We start from the raw sequence: 14,046 nt of genomic DNA on the forward strand, positions 1-14,046 counted from the left end.
TATATATATATACGCGCACACACACACATATATATAAACGTATTCTCCGTTGAGATATTGCAGCCGCTGCTGTGTCCAGGCCCAGGAGCCTTAGCACTGTGCTGTGATGTCACTCAATACCACTGACATCACTAGGTGTAAACAACATCTCTCCTTTGCTGTGTATGTGACTATGGAGCTGTTTGGTGATGTCGTCTATTATGGCCTTCATAGAAGCAACAGGAGATTGTTGCATCCATCTAGAACCCTCAGAACTACAGTGCTATGATGTCACTCACTTCCACAGGCCTTGCAGAGTGTAAACAACAACAACCCAGCTTTGTTGTGTATGTAACCATAGGGATTGTGATGTCACCTAGAACCTTCACAGCAGCGACAGCTTTATGAGGAGCATCAGCACTGCTCTGCCTGAGCAGAACCATCACCGCCATAGGTTGTCAAATAACCCGGATTTAACCCACACAGGTAAGTCCAATGGGGTGCAGGCATGTCCTCTATGCTTACAGCTTCCCGTGGGTGTTGGTTTGATACCGTTTGGGGACAGCCAAGGAGGCATCTGCAGGCAACAAAGGTAGGTGTGTGCTTGTGTGTGTGTTTCCTATGCAGATCCTAAGCCCAGTGTCACATGCAAGTAGGAGGAGTAAGAAGGGTTCCTGGCAAATCTGGGTTATGGATTGCATTTAAAAAGGCCCCGTGGGAGTGCAATGGGCCCCTGTCTTGCTGCTTAGCAATAATGGTATGGGTTTAGGTTCTGCTGTGTGTACTGGTGGTTGACTGCCCCCCAGCCCAGAGTGTGCATGGAAAATTGTCTGGCAGCCTCCCTGACAGCAAGCAGTGATAGTGCCCATGAAGGGGACCTTGTTGGGCCCGCCCCTTTCACGGTTATCGCTTCTCGGCCTTTTGGCTAAGATCAAGTGTAGTATCTGTTCTTATCAGTTTAATATCTGATACGTCCCCTATCTGGGGACCATATATTAAATGGATTTTTGAGAACGGGGGCCGATTTCGAAGCTTGCTTCCGTCGCCCTATGCATTGACCCGATATGGCAGTATCTTCGGGTACAGTGCACCACCCCCTTACAGGGTTAAAAAGAAAGATTCCTACTTTCATTGCTACCTGCTTGCTGGCTAGCCAGCTAGCCAGCCCTGTGGGCCTTGCTGCTGCTGCTGCTGCTGCAGCCAAAAAACAAAAGGTGGTGCTGCTGCTGCTTCTGCTGCTTCTGCTTGTGTCTGGCCGCTGTTGGAGCGTCCAGGCACAGGACTTCTGCTGCTGCTGACTAAATGGCCTCCTTAATTGGATCATTTGAGTAGCCAGCACACCTGTGCAGGTAGGGCATGACATGATAGGCAGCTGCCTTGATAGCGGGTGGGTGCTGAATGTTCCTAATTGACAAAATAAGATTAATGCTTATGAAGAAATATAAAATCTCATCCCTTCCCCAATATCGCGCCACACCCCTACCCCTTAATTCTCTGGTTGAACTTGATGGACATATGTCTTTTTTCGACCGTACTAACTATGTAACTATGTAACATAACATGGGGGGGGGGGGGGGGGGGGTCTCCTGGCTGTTCACACAGGTGTGTCATTGCTGTACATTGACCATGCATTGCTTCTGTGGTATTGCAAAGGCAAAGACAAATGCTTCCAGCCATCCATTGCACTAATGGATTGGTCATCAGCTGGCTGTCTATGTCCCGCATCAATATAGACCAAAGTACAGAGGGTTAGGCTATGCTATAGTGCACCTACCTGATGCATCAGAAGGTGCGAGGCCCTTGCTAAATTCTGTGCACAGACTTTGAGATCTATGCTTTAGACTGTATCTAAACCTGCTCCAACATGGACTGACATTCTGGCCTACTTTCAGCCGATGCGACTTGTCTGTCGCTGAACAGTCGCTTTTTATGTATTCAGCACCTATGTATAATGTTGTAAAAATGCTCTAGAAGCTAAAGTCGCAGAAATGTCACACATATTTGGCCTGCAACTTTCTGTGCGACAAATTCAGACAGGAAAAATCAGTATAAATCCTTAGAAAATTATCCCCCAGTGTCTCCATCTGCTGGCGGTATTGAATAAGCATTGCTGCACTGATGGGGTATGCATTAGACGAAAAAAAAGAAGAAAAAGAAGAATAATACGCCCAGAAAAGAGGCGAAAAGGAGAAAAACGTAAAAAAACGTGAAAAAAAAGTAAGAGGAAGAGAAGGGAAAAAAAGGTGGAAATGGGTTTAAAAGTGATTTCGGCGGAGAAATATATATATATATATATATATATATATATATATATATATATACGCGCACACACACACATATATATAAACGTATTCTCCGTTGAGATATTGCAGCCGCTGCTGTGTCCAGGCCCAGGAGCCTTAGCACTGTGCTGTGATGTCACTCAATACCACTGACATCACTAGGTGTAAACAACATCTCTCCTTTGCTGTGTATGTGACTATGGAGCTGTTTGGTGATGTCGTCTATTATGGCCTTCATAGAAGCAACAGGAGATTGTTGCATCCATCTAGAACCCTCAGAACTACAGTGCTATGATGTCACTCACTTCCACAGGCCTTGCAGAGTGTAAACAACAACAACCCAGCTTTGTTGTGTATGTAACCATAGGGATTGTGATGTCACCTAGAACCTTCACAGCAGCGACAGCTTTATGAGGAGCATCAGCACTGCTCTGCCTGAGCAGAACCATCACCGCCATAGGTTGTCAAATAACCCGGATTTAACCCACACAGGTAAGTCCAATGGGGTGCAGGCATGTCCTCTATGCTTACAGCTTCCCGTGGGTGTTGGTTTGATACCGTTTGGGGACAGCCAAGGAGGCATCTGCAGGCAACAAAGGTAGGTGTGTGCTTGTGTGTGTGTTTCCTATGCAGATCCTAAGCCCAGTGTCACATGCAAGTAGGAGGAGTAAGAAGGGTTCCTGGCAAATCCGGGTTATGGATTGCATTTAAAAAGGCCCCGTGGGAGTGCAATGGGCCCCTGTCTTGCTGCTTAGCAATAATGGTATGGGTTTAGGTTCTGCTGTGTGTACTGGTGGTTGACTGCCCCCCAGCCCAGAGTGTGCATGGAAAATTGTCTGGCAGCCTCCCTGACAGCAAGCAGTGATAGTGCCCATGAAGGGGACCTTGTTGGGCCCGCCCCTTTCACGGTTATCGCTTCTCGGCCTTTTGGCTAAGATCAAGTGTAGTATCTGTTCTTATCAGTTTAATATCTGATACGTCCCCTATCTGGGGACCATATATTAAATGGATTTTTGAGAACGGGGGCCGATTTCGAAGCTTGCTTCCGTCGCCCTATGCATTGACCCGATATGGCAGTATCTTCGGGTACAGTGCACCACCCCCTTACAGGGTTAAAAAGAAAGATTCCTACTTTCATTGCTACCTGCTTGCTGGCTAGCCAGCTAGCCAGCCCTGTGGGCCTTGCTGCTGCTGCTGCTGCTGCAGCCAAAAAACAAAAGGTGGTGCTGCTGCTGCTTCTGCTGCTTCTGCTTGTGTCTGGCCGCTGTTGGAGCGTCCAGGCACAGGACTTCTGCTGCTGCTGACTAAATGGCCTCCTTAATTGGATCATTTGAGTAGCCAGCACACCTGTGCAGGTAGGGCATGACATGATAGGCAGCTGCCTTGATAGCGGGTGGGTGCTGAATGTTCCTAATTGACAAAATAAGATTAATGCTTATGAAGAAATATAAAATCTCATCCCTTCCCCAATATCGCGCCACACCCCTACCCCTTAATTCCCTGGTTGAACTTGATGGACATATGTCTTTTTTCGACCGTACTAACTATGTAACTATGTAACATAACATGGGGGGGTCTCCTGGCTGTTCACACAGGTGTGTCATTGCTGTACATTGACCATGCATTGCTTCTGTGGTATTGCAAAGGCAAAGACAAATGCTTCCAGCCATCCATTGCACTAATGGATTGGTCATCAGCTGGCTGTCTATGTCCCGCATCAATATAGACCAAAGTACAGAGGGTTAGGCTATGCTATAGTGCACCTACCTGATGCATCAGAAGGTGCGAGGCCCTTGCTAAATTCTGTGCACAGACTTTGAGATCTATGCTTTAGACTGTATCTAAACCTGCTCCAACATGGACTGACATTCTGGCCTACTTTCAGCCGATGCGACTTGTCTGTCGCTGAACAGTCGCTTTTTATGTATTCAGCACCTATGTATAATGTTGTAAAAATGCTCTAGAAGCTAAAGTCGCAGAAATGTCACACATATTTGGCCTGCAACTTTCTGTGCGACAAATTCAGACAGGAAAAATCAGTATAAATCCTTAGAAAATTATCCCCCAGTGTCTCCATCTGCTGGCGGTATTGAATAAGCATTGCTGCACTGATGGGGTATGCATTAGACGAAAAAAAAGAAGAAAAAGAATAATACGCCCAGAAAAGAGGCGAAAAGGAGAAAAACGTAAAAAAACGTGAAAAAAAAGTAAGAGGAAGAGAAGGGAAAAAAAGGTGGAAATGGGTTTAAAAGTGATTTCGGCGGAGAAATATATATATATATATATATATATATATATATATATATATATACGCGCACACACACACATATATATAAACGTATTCTCCGTTGAGATATTGCAGCCGCTGCTGTGTCCAGGCCCAGGAGCCTTAGCACTGTGCTGTGATGTCACTCAATACCACTGACATCACTAGGTGTAAACAACATCTCTCCTTTGCTGTGTATGTGACTATGGAGCTGTTTGGTGATGTCGTCTATTATGGCCTTCATAGAAGCAACAGGAGATTGTTGCATCCATCTAGAACCCTCAGAACTACAGTGCTATGATGTCACTCACTTCCACAGGCCTTGCAGAGTGTAAACAACAACAACCCAGCTTTGTTGTGTATGTAACCATAGGGATTGTGATGTCACCTAGAACCTTCACAGCAGCGACAGCTTTATGAGGAGCATCAGCACTGCTCTGCCTGAGCAGAACCATCACCGCCATAGGTTGTCAAATAACCCGGATTTAACCCACACAGGTAAGTCCAATGGGGTGCAGGCATGTCCTCTATGCTTACAGCTTCCCGTGGGTGTTGGTTTGATACCGTTTGGGGACAGCCAAGGAGGCATCTGCAGGCAACAAAGGTAGGTGTGTGCTTGTGTGTGTGTTTCCTATGCAGATCCTAAGCCCAGTGTCACATGCAAGTAGGAGGAGTAAGAAGGGTTCCTGGCAAATCCGGGTTATGGATTGCATTTAAAAAGGCCCCGTGGGAGTGCAATGGGCCCCTGTCTTGCTGCTTAGCAATAATGGTATGGGTTTAGGTTCTGCTGTGTGTACTGGTGGTTGACTGCCCCCCAGCCCAGAGTGTGCATGGAAAATTGTCTGGCAGCCTCCCTGACAGCAAGCAGTGATAGTGCCCATGAAGGGGACCTTGTTGGGCCCGCCCCTTTCACGGTTATCGCTTCTCGGCCTTTTGGCTAAGATCAAGTGTAGTATCTGTTCTTATCAGTTTAATATCTGATACGTCCCCTATCTGGGGACCATATATTAAATGGATTTTTGAGAACGGGGGCCGATTTCGAAGCTTGCTTCCGTCGCCCTATGCATTGACCCGATATGGCAGTATCTTCGGGTACAGTGCACCACCCCCTTACAGGGTTAAAAAGAAAGATTCCTACTTTCATTGCTACCTGCTTGCTGGCTAGCCAGCTAGCCAGCCCTGTGGGCCTTGCTGCTGCTGCTGCTGCTGCAGCCAAAAAACAAAAGGTGGTGCTGCTGCTGCTTCTGCTGCTTCTGCTTGTGTCTGGCCGCTGTTGGAGCGTCCAGGCACAGGACTTCTGCTGCTGCTGACTAAATGGCCTCCTTAATTGGATCATTTGAGTAGCCAGCACACCTGTGCAGGTAGGGCATGACATGATAGGCAGCTGCCTTGATAGCGGGTGGGTGCTGAATGTTCCTAATTGACAAAATAAGATTAATGCTTATGAAGAAATATAAAATCTCATCCCTTCCCCAATATCGCGCCACACCCCTACCCCTTAATTCCCTGGTTGAACTTGATGGACATATGTCTTTTTTCGACCGTACTAACTATGTAACTATGTAACATAACATGGGGGGGTCTCCTGGCTGTTCACACAGGTGTGTCATTGCTGTACATTGACCATGCATTGCTTCTGTGGTATTGCAAAGGCAAAGACAAATGCTTCCAGCCATCCATTGCACTAATGGATTGGTCATCAGCTGGCTGTCTATGTCCCGCATCAATATAGACCAAAGTACAGAGGGTTAGGCTATGCTATAGTGCACCTACCTGATGCATCAGAAGGTGCGAGGCCCTTGCTAAATTCTGTGCACAGACTTTGAGATCTATGCTTTAGACTGTATCTAAACCTGCTCCAACATGGACTGACATTCTGGCCTACTTTCAGCCGATGCGACTTGTCTGTCGCTGAACAGTCGCTTTTTATGTATTCAGCACCTATGTATAATGTTGTAAAAATGCTCTAGAAGCTAAAGTCGCAGAAATGTCACACATATTTGGCCTGCAACTTTCTGTGCGACAAATTCAGACAGGAAAAATCAGTATAAATCCTTAGAAAATTATCCCCCAGTGTCTCCATCTGCTGGCGGTATTGAATAAGCATTGCTGCACTGATGGGGTATGCATTAGACGAAGAAAAAGAAGAATAATACGCCCAGAAAAGAGGCGAAAAGGAGAAAAACGTAAAAAAACGTGAAAAAAAAGTAAGAGGAAGAGAAGGGAAAAAAAGGTGGAAATGGGTTTAAAAGTGATTTCGGCGGAGAAATATATATATATATATATATATATATATATATATATATATATATACGCGCACACACACACATATATATAAACGTATTCTCCGTTGAGATATTGCAGCCGCTGCTGTGTCCAGGCCCAGGAGCCTTAGCACTGTGCTGTGATGTCACTCAATACCACTGACATCACTAGGTGTAAACAACATCTCTCCTTTGCTGTGTATGTGACTATGGAGCTGTTTGGTGATGTCGTCTATTATGGCCTTCATAGAAGCAACAGGAGATTGTTGCATCCATCTAGAACCCTCAGAACTACAGTGCTATGATGTCACTCACTTCCACAGGCCTTGCAGAGTGTAAACAACAACAACCCAGCTTTGTTGTGTATGTAACCATAGGGATTGTGATGTCACCTAGAACCTTCACAGCAGCGACAGCTTTATGAGGAGCATCAGCACTGCTCTGCCTGAGCAGAACCATCACCGCCATAGGTTGTCAAATAACCCGGATTTAACCCACACAGGTAAGTCCAATGGGGTGCAGGCATGTCCTCTATGCTTACAGCTTCCCGTGGGTGTTGGTTTGATACCGTTTGGGGACAGCCAAGGAGGCATCTGCAGGCAACAAAGGTAGGTGTGTGCTTGTGTGTGTGTGTTTCCTATGCAGATCCTAAGCCCAGTGTCACATGCAAGTAGGAGGAGTAAGAAGGGTTCCTGGCAAATCCGGGTTATGGATTGCATTTAAAAAGGCCCCGTGGGAGTGCAATGGGCCCCTGTCTTGCTGCTTAGCAATAATGGTATGGGTTTAGGTTCTGCTGTGTGTACTGGTGGTTGACTGCCCCCCAGCCCAGAGTGTGCATGGAAAATTGTCTGGCAGCCTCCCTGACAGCAAGCAGTGATAGTGCCCATGAAGGGGACCTTGTTGGGCCCGCCCCTTTCACGGTTATCGCTTCTCGGCCTTTTGGCTAAGATCACGTGTGGATTTCTGTGCGTGGTTTGGGTTGAAAGGAGTGGTGATCGGGGCCCTCTTTACGGGGGGCCCTGGATTGTTGCTGAGCTGCGATCGTGGGTTTTACCTGCAAAAATGAGCGAGAAGGCGCGTGGACTTGAGGACACGGTGCGGATCTACGTTCCTGGCGAGCACCGGGGGACGATCGGACTTGACCAAATCGTTGTGGAGATTCTTCGCAAGCTTGATTACCTACAGGTATGGAATGTATTGGCTATACAGGATTTTCCTAGGCAAGGAATTTATGATATTACTTTTTGTGGTTCTGAGATTTGCCAGAGAGTCTATATGGATCTTGAAGAAATGAAGAGGAAAAGTGAGCCTGCTATAATGAAGAAGATTAAAGTGGAACCGTTATTTATGAATACAACAAAGGTAGTAATTGTCCACATGTATAATCCTAAGGTTTCTGATGAAATGGTTACAAACTTTTTGTTCCGGTATTGCGAGGAAGTGAAATTTATAGGAAGACTTAAGAACAAGTTTGGGTACTTTAATTGTAAGAGAAAGTTTATTGTAAAATTTAAAAAAGATGAAGGAATGCAAGATGGAAGGAAGAGCATACCACAGGTGTTTTCTATCGGAGGAGAGAGAGGTTTCTGCTTTTATGAAGGCCAGTTGCAATATTGTAGAAAGTGCCATGCCTATGGCCATGTGCAGGATTATTGCCCTGAGAAAGGAGAATGTTGCAGAAATTGTGGGAAAACTGGTCATGAAGCAAGTATTTGTACAGAGAAGAAGACATGTGATATCTGTGGAAGTGAGGAACATTTGGCAAGAGGCTGTTATATGTGGTATAAAAAGAAGAGAAGTTATGCTGATGCAGCTGGGAATAGAGGAGAACAAAGAGAAAAAGGGGGAGGGAGGTTTGTTCCTGGAGTTGGTGAGAGTGTGAGTGTGAGTGTTAATGTGGCACAGGTGGCTGAGGAAAGTTCTGTGATAGTGGAGCACATTAGCACTCAGGAGAGGTCAGGGGAGGAGGGTGTTTCCACTGCTGTGACTGGTGAGGAGACAGGTGTGGGAGGTGAATTTACCTTGGTGAAAAAGAAAAAAGCAAAAAAAGTGAAAGTGGTGGAGAAAATTGAGACAGTGTATGGTGATGTTCTTTCTAGTGAAGAGGCTATGGATGATATTGAATGTCCAAACCCAATTGTGGGGGAGGAGGAGGGAATGGAAGTTGTTGGGTCATCTCAGAGATCTCTAACACCTGGTCAGAGAGTTTCTCGCAGTAAGGAAGAAGAGGAGGAGGAAGATGAGGATGTGCAGGTTGTGAATAAAAGGTGTAAGACAGGGAGCTGGTCTGAGGATCAGGAAGCCCTTGTTCTTGGTAGTGATAATGAAATAGACAGGGACTCTAACATAGGGTCGCCTGATTGTTTTGCAAGTTTACATAGGAAAGTTGAAGGCCAAAATGTTAATTTCTAAGTTAAGATGGATTTTAAAGCATTTGGTTTTCTTTTCCTAGTTATTATGACTTTGGTTGTAACAACTATTAATGTAAGAAGTATTGAGTCTGAAATTAGGAGAGCTGCAATTTTTGATATTCTTGAGAATGTTAGAAGTGATGTGATATGTTTACAGGAGTGTGCAATAAAGTCAGCACCTTATGCAAATGAGTGGAAGTGTGGGCAGTCCTTCTGGTCCACATGTGCAGAAAACAAAAATGAAGGTGTTGGGATTTTATTGCGAAACAGGGACATTAAAGTTTTAAATTGCCAAACTTTAGTACCTGGTCGTTGTATGGTTTTAATTTTTGAGGTTTTGGGCCAGAGGATGAGAATTTTTAATGTGTATGCTCCAGCAGAAAAACAAGCACGTTTGTCTTTTTTAGAGTCCCTTAAGTTTTTTATCCCTGGTCGTGAAGATACTATTATTGTTGGCGATTTTAACTGCATTAGATCCGTCAATGATCGTGAGAGCTCTGCTGAGGTTAGAACTGATATTACTTCCAATGTTTTAAATCAAATTATTCAAGACTTGCATTTTACTGATGTTGGACTGATGGTTAGCACTGATGAAAGATATACGTACATATCAGATAGTGGCCGCTGTAAATCCCGGATCGATTACATCCTGGTCTCTGATGGGATTAAGGTGGTCCGGTGCAATCAAATGATGTCAACTTTCTCAGACCACAAGATGGTGTCGGCTGAGATAAGTGTCACAGAGTCCCTTCATTTTGGGAGGGGGCTCTGGAAATTAAATGTAAGTCTATTGGAAGATGAGGAAGTAATGGCTGGTTTTAATCATGTGTTTTTATCCTGTGTTTCTAAACAACCTGATTTTAGTAATGTCTTAGTGTGGTGGGAATGGGCTAAAGGAGAGTTTTCTAATTTCTTTAAGATGTTTTGCATAAAGAGAGCACAAGAGAAGAGGAGGAGTGATGAAAGGCTTGTATCCCGGTTAGAGACTCTCTATAAGTTTAAACGTGTTGGTGTGGAGGTGGAGGATGAGATTGTTAAGGTGAAGGGGGAGATGAAAAAAAGGTTGTTGGAAAAGGGAAGGAATATTGTATATAAGTCTAAAGTGCAGCACCTAGAAGAAAATGAGCAGTGTACACGGTATTTCTTTAAAAAATGTTTTAATGCTAAAGGTGTTTTTAAATCTGTTTTTACCCCTACGGGGGAAGTTTTTGGAGAGGAGATGGTGAAGGAGATTGGCAGATTTTATGAGACACTCTTTGGTAATAAGAGCAGAGCCAGTGAGACGGAGATGAATGATTATTGTAATATTTTGGAGAATAATGTTCCTGTTGAAAAAGTAGATTTTTTGATTGATGATGTTAGTGAAGGGGAGATCAAGCAGGCCCTGGATAAGATGGCCAAAGGGAAGACACCAGGCTGTGATGGTCTCCCCGCTGAGTTTTATTCCGCGTTCTGGAATATTTTAAGTAAAGAGTTTACACGGGTGGTGCAATATGTTTTTAACTCAGGTGTTTTAGCTGAATCTATGAAGAAAGGGGTCATAACATTAATTCATAAAAAAGGTGATGGCAGAGATCTTAAAAATTGGAGACCTATAACTTTATTAAATTGTGACTACAAGATAATTGCTAAGATTGTGGCTAATAGACTGAGTGATGTAGTGGACCACCTTGTGGGAGAATACCAAGTTTGTGCAGTACCGAAAAGAAAAATAACAGATAATTTATTGCTTTTAAGAGACTCTATTTATTACAGTAACTTTAACAAGAATGCACTGTTTGTTGAGTCCATAGATTTCGAAAAGGCTTATGATAAGGTTGCACATGATTTTATGTTCATTGCTTTAAAACACTTAGGTATTCCAGAAAAGTTATTATCTGTTATTATGAGTTTTTATCATGGGGTGACAAGTCAGATTTTAGTAAATGGGCATGTGGGGCCTGCTTTTAATGTCTTGTCTGGAGTCAGACAGGGATGCCCACTCTCCCCAATTCTGTTTATATGCGTTATAGAGGGCCTGTTGAAGAATGTGCAGAAAGATAAATGTGTGAGTGGTGTTTTTATTCCAGGTAGTGATGGTAGTAAGTTAAAGGTTTTAAGTTATATGGACGATGTGGTTTTTACTTGTACATCCCAAGCAGATCTCAACAGAGTAAATTTGCATGTGAGGATTTTTTGTTGTGTGGCTGGGATGAATGTGAACTGGGGGAAGTGCCAATTATGCAGTTTTGGGAACCAAGAGAATATAGTAGTGGATGGTGTTAAGGAAAAAGAAGACATTGAAGTGCTAGGAGTGATATTTGATAAAGACCTCAAAGGAAAGAAAAGTTATGAGACTTTGGACAGTAAAATTGAGAAGAAGCTATCCTTCTGGAGGTTAAGGAACTTGTCACTTAAAGGGAAAGTTCTTATCATTAAGTCTGTAATCCTACCGCTTCTCTTGTATACGGCTATGGTGCTTCCTCCAGGGAAGTTATGGACTAGGAGAGTCACAAGGAAGCTTTTTGTGTTCTTCTGGGGGTCTAAGATGGAGAAAATGAGAAGAGAAGAAGTGATGAAGAGTATGAATTTGGGCGGATATAACTTTCCAAACATTGATCTGTTTTTAAAGGTGCACTATTTTCTTTTAATTTTTAAATTCATACAGTGCAATAATAGGGCGGCAGACATGAGTAAATACCTTGCAGGATGGTTGTTTTCCAAATGGGGCTGGTGTGAGAGGGATTTGAGGAGACCCATAGCACATGTGATACCTACCTTCTATGTGCTCCTCAGGTCTTTCAATGATCAATTTGGTTTGAGCTCTTTAGGTGAACCTGATAAAAAGAAAATAGAACAAGAAATAAGGAAAAATGAGAGATTATATGAAGTACCATTCTGCACTAATGCTCAGTCTGTGAAGCTTTGGAAGTTTTTTAAAGTTATTGGACTATCAAACAGACAAAAAGACGTTAGTTGGATGTCCTTTCATGGCTGCCTCCCAACCCGATCTTTTTTAAATGGAAGAGGTTTGAGAATAAGTGACAGATGCCCAAGAGAGGGTTGTGGAGGTAGAGAAGACTTAGTGCACCTTTATTGGGACTGTTTTTATGCAAAAGAATTTTTTATGTTTTTAAAGAAGTTTTTAATCCAACTCACTGGATATAACAGTTTTTCTTTTGAGAAAGTTTTTATTGGTCAAGATCTTAGTAAAAAGGAAGATACACGTACTAATTGGATTCTTTTTTCTGTTTTTAAAGAGGTTTTATGGGACTCACGCAATTTGCTTGTTTTTAAAAATGTTGTTATTTCTCCGAGGGAATTGAAAAGATTGTTTTTAGGAAGGATTTTTACTATCTTTCTACTGGACAAAAAGAGAATTGGTGAAGAAGAAGCGGAGAAAATCTGGATGCATACACGATGGAAAAATTTATAAGAAGTACGTAAAGGAGAAAGCTGTAAGTTTTTGACCAATTTCTGTGATTGTTTTTAACATGTTTTTTTGTTTTGTTGTTTGGTCACTTTTTCTTGGCACTCGGTTCCCTTAGTTAGTTTTTTCCGCATGATGTTTTTTCAGATATTGTTTTAAGTGACGAGTCTTGGTAGGTGACCTGATGATCGTCCAAACAATAGTCTGTAACTGAGGAAAAAAAAAAAAAAAAAAAAAAAAAAAAAAAATCTGTTCTTATCAGTTTTTCATGCTGGTGGGGATGGGTGCTGCACGGAGGATGCAGGTGTACCAGGGCTTTCCGGCGCTGGTTCTGAGGAATCAGCTCGACGGCTGCCCCGATGTGACCTGTTCCCTCCGGGTCTCGCCATGAGGCTGAGAGGGTCTAGAGCCGAGGTACTTTTGTGCCTCGGGGAGTGGTGACCCCGAGGTGCCGAAACTCACTGGGAGGATAGACTCACTGAGTTGAAGCACGGGCACCATAATCTCTTCACCTTGTGGCACTCACCTCTTGATTCCCGGCCTTCTGGCTAGGATCAGAGAAATTTTTATAGATCCGGCCGGATGTCCGGGCAGTATATCTGCACACATTCACTTATTTATTTCTTTTTTGTCTCACTGTGTCACTTTTTGCGTGTTGTGTGTTCACAGGATTGGTCAGGATGCGGTAGCCCTCCTGGCGGTCTAGGGGAGGTGTGTGTGGCCATTAGGTTCCGCACCTCCCTGCAAACACCCCGGGTACTCCTGCTTTTGCAGGGTACCTACCGTAATCGGCTCTGCGGGCAGATACCTTGGCTAACGCCAAGGGGGATGCCGGGAGCATTTGTGGTCCCCTAGTAGCTTCGGCGAAAAGGGACATCGAACCTGGAACCTCGCAGGTACCTTTTGGTCCGGAGGCGAAGGGTAAGGTTTGTTGGGGGGCCTCTCTCCTATCGGAGAAGGGCTTGCGATAGACCGCATCCTTTGTGCACGTTTTTTTAGTGTAACACGTTTGCACTTTTTCTTGCACTTTGGGTGAATCGAAAGCACGTTCCTCGGCTTTAGATAAAAAAAAAAAAAAAAAATCTGTTCTTATCAGTTTAATATCTGATACGTCCCCTATCTGGGGACCATATATTAAATGGATTTTTGAGAACGGGGGCCGATTTCGAAGCTTGCTTCCGTCGCCCTATGCATTGACCCGATATGGCAGTATCTTCGGGTACAGTGCACCACCCCCTTACAGGGTTAAAAAGAAAGATTCCTACTTTCATTGCTACCTGCTTGCTGGCTAGCCAGCTAGCCAGCCCTGTGGGCCTTGCTGCTGCTGCTGCTGCTGCAGCAGCCAAAAAACAAAAGGTGGTGCTGCTGCTGCTTCTGCTGCTTCTGCTTGTGTCTGGCCGCTGTTGGAGCGTCCAGGCACAGGACTTCTGCTGCT

General features: G+C 44.1%; 4 non-coding genes across 4 annotated transcripts; all 4 read left to right on the forward strand.

The window, feature by feature from the left end:
• The first annotated feature begins 884 nt into the window (after nucleotides 1-884).
• Nucleotides 885-1,075, forward strand: LOC130332435 (U2 spliceosomal RNA). The gene has a single exon (XR_008875128.1). It is a non-coding gene; the product is annotated as a U2 spliceosomal RNA (small nuclear RNA).
• Nucleotides 1,076-3,172: 2,097 nt separating this feature from the next.
• Nucleotides 3,173-3,363, forward strand: LOC130332437 (U2 spliceosomal RNA). Its single transcript, XR_008875129.1, has one exon. It is a non-coding gene; the product is annotated as a U2 spliceosomal RNA (small nuclear RNA).
• Nucleotides 3,364-5,444: 2,081 nt separating this feature from the next.
• On the forward strand, nucleotides 5,445-5,635 carry LOC130332438 (U2 spliceosomal RNA). Its single transcript, XR_008875130.1, has one exon. It is a non-coding gene; the product is annotated as a U2 spliceosomal RNA (small nuclear RNA).
• Nucleotides 5,636-13,662: 8,027 nt separating this feature from the next.
• Nucleotides 13,663-13,846, forward strand: LOC130332400 (U2 spliceosomal RNA). The gene has a single exon (XR_008875099.1). It is a non-coding gene; the product is annotated as a U2 spliceosomal RNA (small nuclear RNA).
• Nucleotides 13,847-14,046: the final 200 nt, after the last annotated feature.

Source organism: Hyla sarda, unplaced genomic scaffold (assembly GCF_029499605.1).
Source record: "Hyla sarda isolate aHylSar1 unplaced genomic scaffold, aHylSar1.hap1 scaffold_376, whole genome shotgun sequence".
NCBI classification, from domain to species: domain Eukaryota; kingdom Metazoa; phylum Chordata; class Amphibia; order Anura; family Hylidae; genus Hyla; species Hyla sarda.